General features: G+C 41.2%; 1 protein-coding gene across 1 annotated transcript in view; it reads right to left on the minus strand.

Moving 5' to 3' along the window:
* Positions 1-17,613, minus strand: part of ARHGAP10 (Rho GTPase activating protein 10) — a 333,033-nt gene that overhangs the window by 247,060 nt on the left and 68,360 nt on the right. The gene's annotated exons all lie outside the window — the stretch shown is intronic.

Genomic DNA, 17,613 nt, shown 5'->3' on the forward strand with positions numbered 1-17,613 from the left:
CCTGAGCCCACATCGTTACTGGCCCACTCCTCCAACACCACAGCTCAGCTCAGCTCAGGAATCCTCCCCGCCTCAGCCTTCCTAGGATAGCGCCAGTCCTAGGCACCCTGATCCTCTCCATTCTACTGCCGTCTTACTTCCTTCACAGCACTTATTCACCCAAATTTATTTAGTCAATATTTGCACATTGTTACCTATCTTCCCACGCTGGAACTTCATTTCCCTGAAGCGACAGCTGTCAGTCTTGTGCTTCTCTATATCCCTGAAACAGCAGCCAAAACTGTAAATAAGATGTAATAGGCTAGGCATGGTGGCTCACGCCTATAATCCCAGCACTCTGGGAGGCCAAGACAGGCATATCACCTGAGGTCAGGAGTTCACCTGAGGTCAGGAGTTGAAGACTAACCTGGCCAATATGGTGAAACCCCATCTCTACTAGAAATACAAAAATTAGCCAGGCGTGGTGGTGGGCACCTGTAATCCTGGCTACTAGTTGTGCTAAGGCACAAGACTCACTTGAACTCAGGAGGCAGAAGTTGTAGTGAGCCGAGATCACGCCACTGCACTCCAGCCTCGGCTACAAGAGTGAAAGTCCATCTCAAAAAAATAAAAAATAAAAAGATATCATAGGATGACTTTCTTTTTAAATTTATTTCATGTACCTATTTCCGAATATTGATAGTTTGTGGACTTATGATTTTTAGTAGTACATATTATTCTCTTTTGCTTTTTGCTTTGCCAGATCGCAATAGGATCTTGTTTATATGTGTACATTTTCACATAATATATATGAACATATTTACATTTACTTACCTATGTATTTTTTATACACTGCTATGAATAGAGTGGCATAAACTATATATTCTTCCATTGGAGCTGTTTCATTATTTTATCCAAAATTACTAGATTAACGGCTACAAGTTATTTTAAAGACGATGTTTCTTATGGTCAGAATAGTAGGCTCTCTGGAAAATTAAAACTTAAATGCACCAATTTTTCAACATTTCATGCCTAATTTCATTAGTTGAAAATGTTTGTAACAGATTAAATTGGGGCTCATTTGCATAACCAATCTGATGTATTTCCAATAGCATGCTTTACACCTGTGCTAAGAATTACAGTTATATCATTTCTCCATTTTAAAACATAAGCATTTCTGTTACTCATTTTCCCCTTCCTGGTGATCTCCTCCTAGGGCTACCAGAGTTTATTATGCAAAATTTCCACTGTTAAAAATCTGACCACACCATATTCTATTTCTTTGAATAATTATAAATGTAATTGCCTTTCCATTACTTTATACATTTTAAATTTATTTTCCCATGCAGTTGATATTTTACATATGTCTTCTTCCTTTCAAAACAAAAGCATAAGGCAGCTTGCTAAACTTAATGCAGTTCATTAAATGTATTTTCTTTCCAATATCATTGCACATGAAACCCAAGCAGTTTCTAACTGATTGATATAGTTACAAAGACTAGCAACATCTCTGCCTGTGTTAGACGCGGGGTGGGGAGAATAGAGAAAACTAACCAACTAACTTTTTTTTTTTTTTTTTTTTTTTTTTTTTTAAGACGGAGTTTCACTCTTGTCACCCAGGCTGGAGTGCAATGGGCGTGATCTTAGCTCACCGCAAACTCCGCCTCCCGGGTTCAGGTGATTCTCCTGCCTCAGCCTCCCAAGTAGCTGAGATTACAGGTATATGCCACCACGTCCGGCTAATTCCTTTATTTTTAGTAGAGATGGGGTTTCTCCATGTTGGTCAGGCTGGTCTCGAACTCCCGACCTCAGCTGATCCTCCCACCTCGGCCTCCCAAAGTACTGGGACTATAAACCTGAGCCACCACACCCAGCCTAACCAACTAACCTTTATTGAGTGCCTGCTCTACGCTAATTGACTTACAAATATTATTTCAATTACTCTTAATACACCAGGAGGGTAGGTGTTGGTGTTATCTTTAAAAAAAAAAAAAAATAGGTTCAGAGATAGTTTAGTGACTCGATCAAGTCACAGACCTCTTTACACTGCTGGTAATAAGTCCTGGAGGCAAAGGATCAACTCCCTGGTTTCTCAGACCCCCATCAATGTCCTTTCCATTACTTTTCAATCTTTCAATTTCACATTATTCAATCTTTCAAGAGATTTCACATTATTCTCAGGTCCTCTGCCCAGATCTCAACTGGTGTGAAACCGTCAGGCTCTCTAAAGGACCCTAGTGCAGAATTGTAAGTAAATGGAAAAATCCTTTATTTGTACCTCCATGCCCCCCTTCTCCTCTGCCTGCTAATTCCTGAGTATTGTGAATTAATACTGCTCTTGAGATACCCTCAAGGCTGTTATATATTGGTGGATAATGCCAAGTCTGACTGCACAAAAAGCACAGCTAACACAGAAGAATGAATGTGACCTGCACCCTTCAAATGAACTCGCCACTTCAGAGTCTTCCAGACTTGAATTTTTGTGTCTTGATCTGCAGGCCAATAGGAGAGACAGTGTAGGTGATCTAATTCTTCCCAGGGTTAGGAGCAGTTTGAGAGATGAGGAGTTCTATCTGAGATGCGCTGAGTTTGAGAGGTAGGATAACACATGCAGAGATCCAACCACAGTTTGAATTCAGGTGTGGAGAGCCTCCACATTCTGGCCTGAACTGCCACTGCTTGTCCTTGATTCTACAAATGAGAAAATTATTTCTTATAGCAGAGCCACCTATTTATCAACAATTTTTAGTTAAGACCATGAGATATTAGACAGACACTCTGCTGGGAGGTGGGGAGCATCTCTGTTTGGGTCACCCTACCTGGACTGCCCATCTAGCCACCACTGTCAGTGCATGATAATCCCTTAAGTTACAAGCCTGAGCCCTGGTCATGAAGTTGTCACTACTAACTCCTACAACTTCTCATCCCACCAGTGAAAGCACTAATGGAGATGCTTTTTAAAATGTGGCATGTTCTACTAATGGCTTTAAAAGAAAAAGGATATAGTCAATAAATATACTCTTGTCACTCATTAAATCTGAATACAGGATTTTTTATAAATCATAATAGATTCCACAGCCCTTTTCAAAATAGACAAATTGCACCTGGAAGCTCACATTCTTTATGTAGAGTGCCAAATAATTAGATTATCAACTACACAAAGGTCTGCTGAGGGAGCTGCCCCCGACTCTGCACATCAAAACATGCACCAAAATTCTTCCATGTTTTATCTAAAGGGTACAGACTCTAAAAACTTAGTAGCTTTCATGCCAGGGAAATAATGTTGACATTAATCCAAGAAACTTGAAGTGAAATGAAATTCCTCTAGCACTGTGGACTGGCTTCACACTTTCATGTTTTCCTGTTTTACAAAAGCAGCAGTGGTACTATATACAAAAATGGCATTACAGCTTCTCTGTACAGGTTAAAAAAGAAAGCAAATAACTAACTCATTTTGTAGGTTTAAAAAAATGCTGCAAACAACTCATAAGCCCAGAATGCATCACGGGGCTAGTTTAGGCCTAAAGGCCAAATCACAGGCTGTTCTAGAAGCAACTCATGGTCCAACATTGTCTCTGGCTCTATTCCGGTAAAGCATTCCTGACCCTAACTCTGAGTCCAGCTTGCCTGGGGTGTCTGTGTAATGAATTCTTATCACAGAATATATAACATCTGAAGTCACTTGAATGACCTGAAGTGACAAATTTATGGGGTAAAAGGAAAACCAGTGGAGCCCACAAAGGTGCATAGGCCCCAAAAGACATCCATAAACCTGGAACACAGAGCTCAAGGCCAATATGGCACATGAAGGAACAACCAAATACCAAAATAGCCAAATAATTAATAAGACTCCTCCAGGAGTGATGTGGGGACTGGAGAGAATCCCACAGGCGGCTCCACACTGGAGACCACCACCCAGCCCTCCCTAAACATTCCACAAATGCTGAGAAACTACTGGGGCTAGGCACTGTCTTAGAGAGAGTACCTGCCACATCAGGATGGGAGATGGGACAAGAATGCTGGTGACCACCTAATCCACTCATTTTCCAACTGTCTTTGGCCACAGACTCCTCTGTTTAAAGAAAACCGTATTTACAGTAAGAACAGGAAAACCAGATAAAACAGCTGACACTTACCTATTCGTTTCCTATTGCTGTAGTAATAAATTACCACAAATGCAGTGGCTTACAACAACGCAAATTTACTATCTAACAGTTTTTGGAGGTCGGAAGTCTAAAATGGGGGAAGTCTCATGGGGCTAAAATCAAGGTGTCAGCAAGTCTATCTCACTCTGTCACCTAGACTAGCGTGCAGTGGCACTATCATAGCTCTCTGCAGCCTTGAACTCCTGGGCTCATAAGAAACTCCCACCTCAATCTCTTGAGTAGCTGGGACTACAGGCATGAAACACCACCACCACGCCGTTTTTTGTTTTTTTTTTAGAGATGGGGGTTCTCACTACGTCGCCCAGGCTGGTCTTGAACTCCTGTGGCCAAGTGATCTTCCTGCCTTGGCCCTCCGAAGTGCTGGGATTACAGGTGTGAGGCACAGTGCCCAGCCTGACCTTTGTTTCTGTCATCACATCTCTTTTGACTCTTTTAAGGACCACTGTGATTACAACAGGCCCTAAGATAATCCAAGATAACCGCCCCCCCCACCCAATCTCAGGTCTTTAATCACATCTGAAAGTCCCTTTTGCCATGTAAAATTACATATTCACAGGTTCCAGGGATGATTAGGACAGGACATCACTGGAGGGCCACCATTCTGGCTACCACACCTTTTAACATCAGGTACTCTACTAATCACTTTACATTTGTAGATTTGGTTAACTATCACTACAACAGACGAGGACACAGACACAGGTTACCCAACTTGCCCAAGGTCATATGACTAGGAAGTAGCGGAACCCAGAGATGCGTGCGTTGAGAGCAGACTGAAGGTGGACAAGGTGGGCAGCAGGAAGGTGACAAGTTAGGAGGCTCCTGTCCTGATCCAGGTGAGAGATGAAGAGAGTCCTTTAAGGATTTTCTGGTAACTGTGCCAATATTTAGTGAGGCTCACAAGTCTCAACCTAATGACTGTGGGCGGGCTCTAGGTGCAAACAAATCTTTTAAGCTTCTTGGCTTTGACACCAGGGAAGCCTGTTTTATGGGTGCTATGGTAATTAGTAGGGTGGTGGTTCCTCTTATTATGGGTTGAAACTGTGTTTTCCCCAAATTTATATACTGAAATCCAAACCTCCAGAACCTGAGAGTGTGTCCTTATTTGGAACTAGGGTCTTTACAGAAGTAATCAGTTAAAATGAAGTCACTAAGAATGGGCCCTGCTCCAATATGACTTGTGTTCTTTTAAGAAGAAGAAATTAGGACATGAGAGACACAATATACAGACGAGAACACTATTTCAAAGCATTGTTTTTAAAGATCACGGAAGTTACATTCAATGACAAAACACAGCATTATTCAAACATGTTGGTAGCAAATACAGTAACTTGGCAAATAAAGTGGTTTCCCAAATATGCTAAAAAAGGGAATACCGAAAGAAAAACAACCCCGGCCGGGCACGGTGGCTCAAGCCTGTAATCCCAGCACTTTGGGAGGCCGAGACGGGTGGATCACGAGGTCAGGAGTTCGAGACCATCCTGGCTAACACGGTGAAACCCCATCTCTACTAAAAATACAAAAAACTAGCCGGGCGAGGTGGCGGGCGCCTGTAGTCCCAGCTACTCAGGAGGCTGAGGCAGGAGAATGGCGTAAACCCGGGAGGCGGAGCTTGCAGTGAGCTGAGATCCGGCCACTGCACTCCAGCCTGGGCGACAGAGCGAGACTCCGTCTCAAAAAAAAAAAAAAGAAAAACAACCCCACACGCGGGAATAATGTCAAGACAAGTTACTTTGTTAACCACAGTATACACTTAGGGCCCAAAGCAAATATTAGTAGGGATTTAGATGTCAGGTGTTCATCTCACTTAACAAATATGAGCTTGTTCACTCCTCTGCCATTGGAGTATCACCATTTCACAGCACAAATGAGAAACTTAGTTACTAATCAAAGACCAGAGTTACTGTGTAACTCCCTCATTTCTCTCAAATTCTTTAATATTTATTCTCCTTCAAATAAATGTAAAGCTTGTTTAAAAAAAAAAAAAGATACATCCTAGCAAAGGGCTAAAACATCCTCTTTTGTGCTAAAGCATCCTCTTTTCTGATCCAAGATAAGCCAGGATGACAAGAACTAAAAGAACCACGAGAAATGACTAATGACTTGTTGGGCATCTATCACCTGCTCAGCACAGCCCACAGTACTGTATGAATACAAAGAGGCTAAGGCTGCTGCCCTAAGGAGTCCACGCCCTAGATCTGAGAGAAATCACCACTCCGTGTTGTATAGGAACTGAGGGGTCCAGATTTGCAAATTCCACAGGAGTGCAATAGAAGACATATTCCCAAAAAAAAGAAGAAAGTAAATTAGTGCTATCAGGAAAATACAGCATGGAATATGGAGAGTTGAAGACAGTACTAAAAAGTGAGTTCAATGTATATCACTGTAAACTGTAGAAGAGGTATTAAGGCAACAAGAACAGAATGAGAGTAATCCTTTAGATGGGAAAGGAAAAGGACTACATATGCTATACAGCTGCTGTTAAGTTAGAAGCTTTTGAATGCAAAGCCTCAAATAATGAGAATACAATTACAAAGAGACCAGGAAAACACGTGAGCAACTTGCTGCGAGAAAGAACTCACAGTACAGCTATGTCTGGGATGTTCTCCCTGGGCCTCTGCCATTAACCTAACTTGGCTTCTCTCTGTGTTTAGTTTTCTCTGTCGCGTGCAATTGTCACATCTTCTCTTCTACTTTGTATGAATTCTTGCTGTCAGACTCTGTGTTTGCTGCCATGTCACTGCCAGGCAGGCCTGTCCTCATGCCATTAGCTCATGGCATTCTTACAATTTCGGCTCCCACGACTTTTTCCTTCTGATTTCCCAAATTAAAATTCTCAAGAGAATCAAACTGGCTTGGCTCATGTTTTTCCCATGGAAGGCCATGACAGAGACAGCTCTCTGGTGTCCCATCCCAATCAAATCAGCCACCCCAGGAAAAGGAGAAGAGGGAGGACACAGTCCTCAGAGAGCTCTCTCCCCAGCAGGGGCTGCGGGCAGAGCGGTGTCCTTCACAGGAGCTGTGAAGTAGCTAGCAGAGGCCGTGAGTGACAACTCCGGTATGGGCCAGTGAGTATAAAAACATCCCTTAAAAGCCAAAATTACGTTTGAAGATTTTACTACATTAACACATACAATTCTTTATTTTTTTTTTTATTTTTTTAAAGGCTCCTAAAGGTAGAAACCAATCCATGTAAAAAATTTCAACAGGCAGTACCTGAATCCATGAGATGGGCCATTTAAAAAAGGAACTGTGTTCAACATAAAGACATTTGAACACTCTTTATTAGCTAGAAAATTTTTTCACACCAGTGCTTCCAAGCAGTTTAAGTATGTGCAATAACCATCTAATATTTATTTAGCACTCCCTATGTGTCAGTCACTGCTCCAAGTGAGTACTCTGCATGTATTAGTGCATTTAATGCTCACTATACCAAATTACATGGACATTTTCACACTGGATTTTATAGACAAGCGTAAGAAGGCACAGAGAAGTCAGATCACATTAAATGGTAAAGCCAGGCTTTGGGCCCTGGGTTCAGTTCTCAGTCTAAACCATCGCAATATGCTACCTCGGTGCGGGGAACAAATACTGCTCAGGCCACGGTTGGGGCACAAGGCCCTTTCTTTACAATGTCCTTGTAAAATGTATGTGAATAATCAAAATATCTTGATTACGTTGAAATATTAGAAGAGAAGAAAGCAGCAGAGGTGGGGGAAAGGTTTTCTGGGCAGCTCCTGGGGAAGGAAGAGTTCCCAGGAAGACTGGCAGGAAACGGAGAGCCACACTGAGGAACACAAAGCCAACAGGAGGAGAGGAAGGAAGGAAAGAAAATCTGGAAACGCGGCTGTTAGAAAATGAATGCGCTGGCTGCGTAGTGAGGTCTCTGAAGTATTCCTCACAAGTAAGGTCAAGGCAGACCCCAGAATCAACGTAACCCACAGCACCCTAGAGCACACTGACACAGGCCTGGACCTCCTGAAAACTAGCTGTGTTCAAAGAGGGAGAAGGTGTTACATAAATATGTAACCAAGTACCCCATTTTTCAAAGAGATGTTTTCTTTTTTTCATTCCCCACTTCCTACGCAGCCTTTTAGAAATGCTAAAAAATAGCTTTTTACTCCCTCCTTCACCCGCCATTCCCTACTAAGTTCATCCAAGTCCTCGAGAGTTAGTCAATTTACAGACCAAAGCATGCCTGCTATGGAACTCTCACCCATCAGGAGGTTGCCTTGAGAGAACAGCTGAAAAACATGCCCACTACTCTCCCCCACCTGAGGGGTTTATGGCCTAGTCACGCCCACGAAGACGCCAGGGGTCAGCAGCTCAGCCGCCTCGTTGATAAGACACCAAGCTAACCCAGGTATCCCCCACCTTGCTCACACCCTCCCTTGACTTTTAAAAGTGCCCACTTTCTGCTCCAAAAGCTAAGGGGTACATCTGGAGGTGGGACACCTGCGCTTCTTCCTCTAGGTTAGCTTTGGAAATAAATCACCATCTTTACATTGGAGCTCACTCTTGTTAAATGCACTCTGCAAGTGGCTAGCGACCAATCTGCAAGCAGGTTACAGGTAAGACATAAATGCCAACTTGTAAAACATTAATGAAAGCAGGAGAAAAGTATGCAGTTGCACATAAAATAGTTGTTTAGAAGGTAAGCTCCCCCACCAAAAGAAAACCTTAACCAGTGTTTAAACAAACCAACAAACAAAGCCATGTCATATTTGTCAGTATTTTTCAAATATTCTTCACTGAGCATAAACTGCTTTTAAGTAAGTTAAAACAAAACACAACAAAGAATGGATGGTACCCAATCATCAGGACAGTCAGGGCTGCAGGATAATGTGGCCATGCTTACAAGTGAAGATTATCATTCCCGGGCTGTTACTTGAAGAACTGCACAAGTCACATGCCTCGGGTAGACCAAACTCCCCAGGGAGTAGTGAATCCCAGTATACACAGTGGGTTCACACGTGTTCTACACTTGTTTCAGAAGCCAGTGTGTTAAAAGAATGGCCAGTATTCCAAAGAGAAGCTACTACAAGACAAAGAGAATTCTCACAACAGGACAATGGGGGCCTGGGGCCAGCACTTACCAGCCTTACTTGGGTGGGACTGAGGGTTGCAGCTAGGACATGGTGAAGCCAGGAATAAAAGAAGTCCCTCGTTAACAGAAGCTGTTGAACTTAGTAGACAACACTGAAAATGAAGAGGAAGCCAGGCTTGATCTAAGGGCCACAGGAAAGAGGATTAAGGCAAGGAGCTAGGAAGCAAAGAAGGAGTTAGACTTGAGAAAGTCAAGAACGGAGAGCCTCCAGGGGAGCTCAACTTGTCTCCAAAGGGAAACTCTGAGGTCAGGGATAGTTCTACTCATTTTGTTCACTGCCATAACCACAGGGTCTAGAACAAAACGAGACACAGAGTAGATGCTCAATTAATATTTGTTGAGTTAATGAAGTGACAGACCCTGTCATGATGGCTTTAGGAAGACTCCCCAGATTGAACTTGCAAGAACCTAACCCTCTGGACTCTGTTCTAAAAGATGGGACAGTCACTGAGGGCCCTCTATGTGGGCTACTGCCCTCACCATACCTTAAGGCACTACAGAGAGGTCTTTGGTGTGAAGGCAAAGCGCTGTATGTGCATTTAGGTTCTCCACAAATATGTTTACAGTTGCATTACTTCAGGCCCAACAACATTCTCTAGCTGAGCCTGAATCTCTCAAACTGGCAACTCTGCATCATCACTTCCAGAATTTGTAAAGATGAGATGTAAACATTCAGATGGTTAATATAAAAGTTTGTTAAATACTCAGAAGCCACAGGTTCATGTAAGACATCTTCAACCCAATTTCTGATGCAGAAGTTAGAAGACTGGTTGCACCTTTTAATTCATCTCTACCAAGTTTCAGAGCTAAGGGCCAATGATAATAATGGGGATAATGGTAACTGTGAACAATGAATGCAATTCACAAAATAGAAATCACTAGTAAACACTAAAAAAGGTTTCAAACTTCATTAGTAAGAAAAGAAATGCAAGTTTCAAATCACAGTTTTCACCAGATGGCCAACTATGTTTCTAATAATGAAACAGTATTTGCAAGAGCAAGGGTAAATGATCTCTGGCCTGTAATGGTAGGGAAGAAAAAAGGGAGAATCTTGTGCCCACCACTCAATATCACTCCTTTCTTCTTCCCCCTCAAAAAGGAGGAATGTAAATAAGCTGCCATAAGAAATTGAAAATCTCTATAAAGAAATACTATATGTGACATACTTATAGAGAATATACTAAATGATAGTATAACAGTCTTTCATAGCAGTAGTCTCAGCCTTAAAATTTAGCGTATTTTAAAAACAAAGTAAGGTTAGGTGTCTTTTGGAAAAGTGTTATCCTAAATCTCCTTGGCCTATAGCAGGGTTCCCCAGCCCCCAGGTCCCAGATCAGCAGGGGCATTAGATTCTCAGAGGAGCGTGACCCTATTGTGAACTATGCACACGTGAGGGATCTACGTTGCATGCTCCTTATGAGAATCTAATGATAAATGTTATGCACTTGAGTCATCCCAAAACCATCCCCCAACCCAATCCATGGAAAAACTGTCTTCCATGAAACCAGTCCTGGTGCCGAAAAGGTTGGGGACCGCTGGCATATAGTATAGTGCAGTGATTGAGAATGTGGGCCTGAAGTCAGAGTGGGGCTCACAAACCCGTGTCACCAGTGACCAGCTGTGTGACTCTGGGCAGGTGACAATGCTTCCGAGCTTTAGTTTCTTCACCAACAACCTAGAACCAATACTGGAGTTCACATGTTGAATTGCAGTGAAGGAAAACAATGAATCAAATATTACTAAGTTATCCTGTCTGGATGACAAAGACTGGTGGAACCATTAAAAAGAAAAAGGGAAGTCAAGAGAGGAAGCTAATTTAAGGTCAAGGGAAAAAAATGCACATTAGCTATTTCAGAACGCAGCAGATTAACTACACAAATTCTACAAATGGTTGCAGATAAAGGTCAGGGGCAGAAATTTTGACTGTCGATTATTTGAAGAAAGGTGATTAAATAAAGAATGGTGTCTTGTTTTTTATAGAGACAGGGTCTTGCTATGTTGCCCAGGCTGGAGTGCCGTGGCTATTCACTGGCACGATGCTATACAGATCAGCACAGGAGTTTTGACCTGCTCCATTTCTGACCTGGGCCAGCTGGCTCCTCCTCAAGCTCCCAAGAGGTCACCATACTGATGCCAAACTTAGTGCAGACACTTGATTAACATCGCACACTATACTACAGCCAGGAACTCTTGGGCTGAAGAGATCCTCCCGCCTCGGCCTCCTGGGAAGCTGGGACAACAGGTGCCACCAGGGCAACTGGCAAGAACTGTTTTTAAAAGGAAAAAGTAGAGGAAATCTAGAGTTGAAAATAGAGAATTAAACTAAGGAGACTCACAAATGGAGAGCAGAACAGAAGGGAGGAGGCAGAGGGAGAAAAGGCAGCTAAAATGAGGTCCGAGAAGAGTGCAGAACCAGAGGGGGCCCAGAGTTGAGAATGCTCCAAAATGCCAAATGTTTTTAGGTTGTAATTTTTGGCAAGAAATAATTCTATGACAAATCAGGCTTGATTCCTGCCTTTCCCTTAACCCCCTACACATCCACTCTACATGCAAACATCCCACGTATCTGCTCACTTCTCTATCTCCACTGTGAACACATTACTCTGCTCCCACTCTTTCCTCCAACCCAACTCCCACACAGCAGCAAAACTTAACTTAAAATATGAATTGGATCTCCTTACTCCCCTGCTTGAAACCTTCAATATCATTCTGTTGTATTCAGGATAAAATCCAATTCCTTCCCAGAGTCTGAAAGACCCTGCATGATCTGATCTCTGCTCACTCTGCAGCCTCATCAACCCCTAAGCTAACCTAACTTCAGCTTCAATAGCCTCCCTTCTGTTCCTGGAAGAAAAAAAAAAGATGCCAAAGTTGTTTCCTTCCTTGCAGTCTTTGTACATGCTCTGCCTTCCTCCTAGAATGCACTTCTCTCGCCTTCTCCAAAACCCAAATACAACCTGCATAAGAAACTCCCAGCCAGCTCTCAGTGGGCTCGCCTCCAACAGCCTTTGTAACTGGGGTCCCACAGTTGTTCATTGTGTATAAAGTAGATGCACACTAGTGGCAGGATGTGCGATCCATACTTTCTAACTTCAACTAGCTTTGATTCTAAATGGGTAGATTACTGAAAAGATCACACAAAGACATGTAAGAAGTAATTATTCATTGAACAAAGATCCACATGCCTATAAAGCACATTTTCCAGTTACCTTTTTATTACTGATACTCTGGATTTAACTTCATCATTGATTCCCTCTTCCCCTATACACACATACAACCAAAAGAAGATGAGGACCTTCATGAACTTTTTCTGGACCATTAATAAAATTCAGGCTCCAGTTCAAAGGACACTAAGCAGGAGATTGCCAGCATCCTCTATTCACCAAGTGATACGGGGTTCATTATTCTATCTGTTCAACTTTTTTCAAAATTGATTTTTGTGCTTTATTTATTTGATTACAATTATGTCTCTGGTGTAAAATGCCACTGATGTATAGTCTTTATTTTCTCTATTACAAGTATGATATATAATAATTTGGTTTTAAGTATTTGCCCTTTTTTGGATTATGCTTTTGAACTGTATTATTTTTAGGTAGTCAAATATTTTTCCATTATTTTGAAGAAGGCAGTTCCTTCTGTCACTTACACACTTAAAATACACCCACCTCTTTACATTCCTGACCATTTTAGAAAAATTCAGTTTAATTTTCTAATTGTCCTACATTTAAAAAATAATAATTCTGGAATATAAGTTCTTCTGTTCCTTTTTCTTCTTGTATCACATTTTGAACAATAGTTTCACGTCATACTTTTTATTACCTAATACAATCACCCATATTTTTTCTTTTTTAGAGCTTTAATTATCGTTTCAAAATTCTTCTTAACAATAGTAAGCATCTACTGTTATGCAGGATATTTCACATAAAAATCATTCCTAATCCTTAAAAATCCTACAAGGTAGATCTTATGTCTCCATTTCATGGATTGTGGCGTGGGGACAGACTTCAAGGGAAGTAGACTATATCACACAGTGAAACCAGAATCAAACCCAGGTCTCTCCAATTCCTAACTCATGACGTTGCCATTTTCAAAGTTTCATTCTTAAACTGTTCAGCAGAATTACCTGTCCCCACACTAAATGGCACTGGGCTGTTGGGTTTAATTTGACACATGAAATAGGTGTAGCATCCTTTCACCAGGTTTCACACCTACTAGAGACTTGGAAAACCAATGGATCCACTTCTTAGAACTGGGTGGCAGGGGCAGTTTCGTGGCACCTACAGGCAATGCTATTCCAAATGTTGGCCCCTTTAGCTGGGCAGGATGTCATATACTTGTAGTCCCAGCTACTCAGGAGGCTGAGGCTGGAGGATCACTTGAGGCCAAGAATTCAAGGTTTAGTGAGCTATGATGGCATCACCACACTCCAGCCTGGGCGACAGAGTGACACCTTGTCTCATAAAAGAAAATATGCTGGCGCCTGAAGGGTTTGTCACAGGGTCCCTGCCAGACAAGGAATCTGGACAGAATGTAAATTAACCAAGTCACTGAGCACCTTTGTTTAGTTTAACATTTTCCCACAGCAATACTTTCTTGATTAAAGAAGCAAACTCATTATCATAAGCAACAGTCTGCAGACAGGCACTGATCTAGAAGCAGCAACTTCCAAAGTGCCATTTGTGACTTAATGAGTGATAAAACCAGTATGCTGGGTCATACAAGCTTTTTTTTTTTTTCAACAGAAGTAAAAATAAATAAATAAATAAGGCCAGGATCATTTGAGGTCAGGGGTTCGAGACCAGCCTTGCCAACATGGTGAAACCCCATCTCTAAAAAAACCACAAAAATTAGCCCAGCTTGGTGGCAGGTGCCTGTAATCCCAACTACTCGGAAGGCTGAGGCAGGAGAATCACTTGAACCAAGGAGACGGAGGTTGCAGTGAGCCAAGATCACATCACTGCACTCCAGACTGGGCAACAGAGTGAGACTCCATCCCCTCCACCAAAAAAAGAAAAAAAGCCCCTCTGATTACTATAATCTGGTACTATATAATGCCAGATGATATTAATAAGTTATATATTATATAATAATCATACATAATGATATTTGCTATAGGATTACTATACGCTGGCATTTCTGTAATCTGGTATTGAAACACTTTTGGACAAACTAACACAAAATCTAAATGAGACTAACATTGCGAAAAGTGAGATAATAGAGATATGTAACTATGATGTCTGGAAAGCCGATTTAGACAAATTTAGAGTAAATTTGATCCGACCTGGAAAGCCTCCTAGACACCGGACACTGAGGTGGTAAGATGGGCGGGGAGAGCTCTCAGCATTGCAAATCTGCCCTGCCTGGGCAGTCACTCAGCTCCCTCAGCATGTGTGCATGGTAGTTCTTGTGAGTTAAATAAATATAAACAAAAGGCTGAGTAGGTGAAAGTATGGATTTTATAAACAAAAATTTTATTATAATAAAGTGTTCATTGGGTGGAAAATATTGCATGAGTACAAACTTGTGGGCTTCTTTTTAGCATTCAGGGCTGAAGAGTAAATAATCTTAAGTTTGAGACAGTTTGAGATTATTAGCCCTTTGTGTTAGCATAAAGTTTCACAGGTGTGTTATCCGCACTGTAGGCAATATTACATAAGCAAGATAGTTAATGTACCTTTTTTATCTCTCTTTAAAGAGACAGGGTCTTGCTCTGTTGCCCAGGACGTAGTGGTGCGATCATAGCTCACTGTGGCTGCAAACTCTGATCTCAAGTGATCCTCCTACCTCAGCCTCCCAAAGTGCTGGAATTATGAGTCACTATGCCTGGCCTAATTATAAATTATTATTTTGCTTTGGTTTTCTAAGAACTAGCTTTTTAAAAGAGGAAGGGATATAACAAATCAATATTGTTCAAATGGCCATATTGCCGAAAGCAATTTACAGATTCAAGGTTCTTCCCATCAAACTACCATTGACATTCTTCACAGAATTAGAAAAACTATTCTAAAATCCACATGGAACCAAAAGAGAGCCTGAATAGCCAAAGCAATTCTAAGCAAAAGGAATAAAGCTGGAGGTATCACATTTCCTAACTTCAAACTGTACTACCAGGCTACAGTAACCAAAACAGCATGGTACTGGTACAAAGACACACAGACAAATGGAACAGAACAGAGAGTCCAGAAATAAAGCCACACACCTACAACCATCTGATCTGTGACAAACTCAACAAAACAAACAATGGGGAAAGGACTCCCTATTCAGTAAATAGTGCTGAATAACTGGCTGGCCACAGGCAGAATATTGAAACTAGACCTCCTTTCTTACTCCACATACAAAAATCAACTCAAGATTAATTAAAGACTTAAATGTAAAACCTAACACTATAAAAACTCTTGAAGGAAACCTAGGAAATACCATTCTGGACAGAGGACCTAGCCAATATTTCATGATGAAGATGCAAAAAGCAACTGCGACAGAAACAATTGACAAATGGGACCTAATTAAACAAAAGAGCCTCTGCACAGCAAAAAGAAACTATCAACAAAGTAAACAGACAACCCACAGAATAGGAGAAAATATTTCCAAACTATGCATCTGACAAAAGTCTAACATCCAGAATCTATAAGGAACTTAAACAAATTAACAAGCAAAAAACAAACAACCTCATTAAAAAGTAGGCAAAGGACAAGAACTTTTCCAAAGACAACACACATGTGGCCAACAATCATAAAAAAAGTTCAGCATCACTCATCATTAGAAAAATGCAAATCAAAACTACAATGAGATACCATCTCACATAAGTCACAATGGCTACTAAAAAGTCAAAAAATAAATGCTGGCGAGGCTGTGGAGAAAAGAGAACACTTATACACTGCTAATGGAAATATAAACCAGTTCAACCAGTCTAGAGATTTCTCAACTTAAAACAGAACTACTATTTGACCCAGCAATCCCATTATTGGGTATATACCCAGAGAGGAATATACATCATTCTACCACAAAGACACATACACGTATGTTCATCACAGCACTATTCACAATAGCAAAGATACGGAATCAACCTAGATGCCCATCAATGGTAGACTGGATAAAGAAAATGTAGTACATATACACTATGGAATACTATGTGGCCATAAAAAAAGAACACGATCATGTCCTTTGCAGCAACATGAATGGAGCTACAGGCCATTATCCTAAGCAAATGTAGGAACATAAAACCAAATATTGCATGCTCTTGGTTATAAGTGGAAGCTAAACACTGACTACACATGGACACAAAGAAGGGAACAACAGAACTGAGGGGCTACTTGAGGGTGGAGGGGAGGAGGACGGTGAGGATCAAAAACAAACTACCTATTGGGTACCACGCTTATTACCTGGGTGACAAAATAATCTGTACACCAAACCCCCATGACACACAATTTACCTGTATAACAAACCTGCACATGTACCCCTGGCACCTGAAAGAAAAAAAAAAACTAAAAATACAACTACCATATGATCCAGCAATCCCACTACTGAATATTTACCCAAAGGAAAGAAAATCAGCATATCAAAGGGAAAACTGCACACCTCTTGTTTACTACAGCACTAGTCACAACAGCCAAAACATTGAATTAACTTAAGTGTTCATCAATGGATGAATGGATAAAGAAAATGTGGTCTACAGATAGATACAATGGAATACTATTCAGCCACAGAAAAGAATGAAATGCTGTAATTTACAGCAACATGGATGGAAATGGAGGCCATTATATTAAGTAAAACAAGCCACACACAGAAAGACAAGTATCACATGTTCTCACTCAAATGTGTGGGCCAATAAAGTTGACCTCATGGAGGTAGAGAGAAGAATGGTGGTTACCAGAGGCAGGGAAGCATGGGAGAGGGGCAATAAAGAGGTTGGCTAATGGGTACAGAGTTAAATGGAAGGAATAAGTTCTAGTGTTTGACAGTACAGTAGGGTGACTATAATTAAAAATAGTTCAAAATAACAAGAAAAGATATGAAATGTTCCCAAAACACATGATAAATGTTTGAGGCACTAGATATCCCAATTACCCTGATTTGATCATTACATATTGTACGCATGTATCAAAATATCACATGTATCCCATAAACATGTACAGTTATGTATCAAATAAAAAAAGAAAAAGAAATAGGTTGGGTGCAGTGGCTCATGCCTGTAATCCCAGCACTTTGGGAGAGGCAGATGAATCACTTGAGGCCAGGAGTTCGAGACCAGCCTGGACAACATGGCGAAATCCCATCTCTACTAAAATTGCAAAAAGTAGCTTGGCGTTGTGGTGCACACCTGTAATCCCAGTTACTTAAAAGGCTGAGGCATGAGCATTGCTTGAA

The sequence above is a fragment of the Piliocolobus tephrosceles genome, chromosome 3 (assembly GCF_002776525.5).
Source record: "Piliocolobus tephrosceles isolate RC106 chromosome 3, ASM277652v3, whole genome shotgun sequence".
NCBI classification, from domain to species: domain Eukaryota; kingdom Metazoa; phylum Chordata; class Mammalia; order Primates; family Cercopithecidae; genus Piliocolobus; species Piliocolobus tephrosceles.